We start from the raw sequence: 2,310 nt of genomic DNA on the forward strand, positions 1-2,310 counted from the left end.
CCTTAACTAGCCATTAGGAAATGCTGACGGGTGAGGCTTCTGTTGTGCCACTGTCGGGGAGCTGTGTGCCTCATTTTGGACTGCAAACGTATTCTTCCTACTAAGTGGACTTCACTATCACAATTTCTCTCCTGGGCTTAGATACCTATACTCTTTCTTTCAGAGCAGGTGATGACATTCTTGCTCTCCCATCTAGGATGTGTGAAACCTAGGTTCAAATCCCTCCTCTACCTGTGGGTATTTGAACCAATGTCTCCCAGGAGAGTGTCCCGAGTGCCTACTATGGCCTGCTCTTGGATGAAACTTTGTCAAGGGCTAGGAGATGTAACAAAAGAGACTGATACAAGCTGTGATGGCTGCAAGATTCTGTAGTGATACCAGTATAGCAAAACCATGCCAACTCAAATCCTGCTTTATTTGGGGTCAAAGGTGGGGCAATTTAGCTCACTTGTATCACTACAGGATCATACATTTGTACCATTCAGATTGCAACAGCTGCTCTGTACTCATGAGCAGCAGTTCGCCCCACCTTTTACAGTGGCTAAAATGTACTTTATGTTTGTCCATATGACCTCTTGAGGTCCCTTCCAACCCTAACTTTCTATGATGCTATAACCTCAGGCTATATGATAATGTAGGACAAAGAGCTGTTCTTTTTTTCTAGAACCAGCTAATTATCCATTGGGCCAAAGAAAAAAAGGGTTCCTTCATGGCTGGGCACTCCCCTGGGGAGATGGAAACATGGGTCCCTATTCCAATGACTGTTTTCATGTAAAATATTTAACGACAAATATTAAAATAGTCATTGGAGCTGAGACTGGAATCCAGCTCTTTCCCCCTCCCAACCTTAGTCACTAGAAAACAGAGATGCTCTCTCTCGCCTCTGCCATCTGGCCCAGTTAACATATAATGAATGAATATAATTGTGGAAAGTGGAGCAGCTTCAGCAGAAGAGACCAAAATTATCCCACAATATCGTATAACAAAGTGGTTAGGACACTGTACTGGGAAACGAGAGATTGGGCTCAAACCTCTAAGGCAGGGGAAGGATTTATGGATCTTGCCATGCTGGGATAATACTCTAACACCGAGGTGGCCAGCCTCCAGCATGGGTGTCACAAGTAGTGCAGGCAGCCTGTTTGGGACGTGCAGCACAGCAGCAGATAGGGCAGGAAACAGAAAGCAGAGCAGCAGATTGGGTAAGGGAGAGGGATTGGAGTGGCACTGGGGTATCATAGTATCATAGTGCTTAGGGTCAGAAGGGACCTAAACAGATTATCAGGTCCTTGCCCCGGGCAGGAACGAGTTCTGGAGTCATATCACCCCAGCCAAATAGCTGTCCAGCCTCATCTTGAAGACCCCAAGGTAGGAGAGAGCACCACCTCCCTTGGGAGCCAATTGCAGAGCCTGGCAGCCCTAACTGTAGAGTAATGTCTCCTGATGTCCAGCCTGAAGCTTCCCTCTAACAATTTGTGGCCATTATTCCTAGTAACCCCAGGAGAGGCACACTGAAGTGCCCTGGGTTAGAATACAAGGAAGTCGAGGGAAAGGGACTTAACGGTGGGGGTCTACTACAGACCACCCAACCAAGGGGAAGAGCTAGACTGGGAATTCTTAAGTCAGCTCACGGAGGTAGTCAGGTCAAATGACGTGGTCATCATGGGTGACCTGAACTTTCCAGACATCACGTAGATTCTTAGCCAAAATACAAGACCTCCATCTAACCCAGGAGATGCACAGCCCCACCAGGGGAGACGCCTTGTTGGACCTGGTATTGGCCATGGGCATGACCTGGTGAGGGGTCTGCAGATGCTCGACCACCTGGGGAACAGCGATCATCACCTGCTGGAATTCACCATCCAGTGCAAGGTAGCAAAGGCCTGCAGCAAGGCAGCAGCCCTAGACTTCAGGAGGGTGGACTTCAATGAGATAAGGAGAATAGTCAGGGAGGCACTGAGGCCCCGGAGGGGAGGGGAGGGGAGTTGGGTGTCCAAGAGAAGTGGTTGCTCCTTAAGGAGACGATCCTCCAAGCCCAAAGGGAGGTAATCCCAACATGGATCAAAGGGGGCAAAAGGGCGCAAAAACCCCCATGGCTCACCAAAAGCATACGGGATTGTCTCCTAGCTAAAAGGGAGGCCCACACTCAATGGCAGGGAGGGGCCATCACCAGCAAGGATTATACTGTGTTTGCTCGGGGCTGCAGGGGGGCGGTAAGGAAGGCCAAGGTGGAGATGGAACTGGGACTAGTGACCCGGATGAAGGACAACAAGAAGTCCTTTTTTAAATACATAGGGGGCAAAAAGAAAGTAC

This window comes from Gavialis gangeticus, unplaced genomic scaffold (genome assembly GCF_001723915.1).
Source record: "Gavialis gangeticus isolate Ggan-Ray unplaced genomic scaffold, GavGan_comp1, whole genome shotgun sequence".
In the NCBI taxonomy this organism is placed as follows: domain Eukaryota; kingdom Metazoa; phylum Chordata; order Crocodylia; family Gavialidae; genus Gavialis; species Gavialis gangeticus.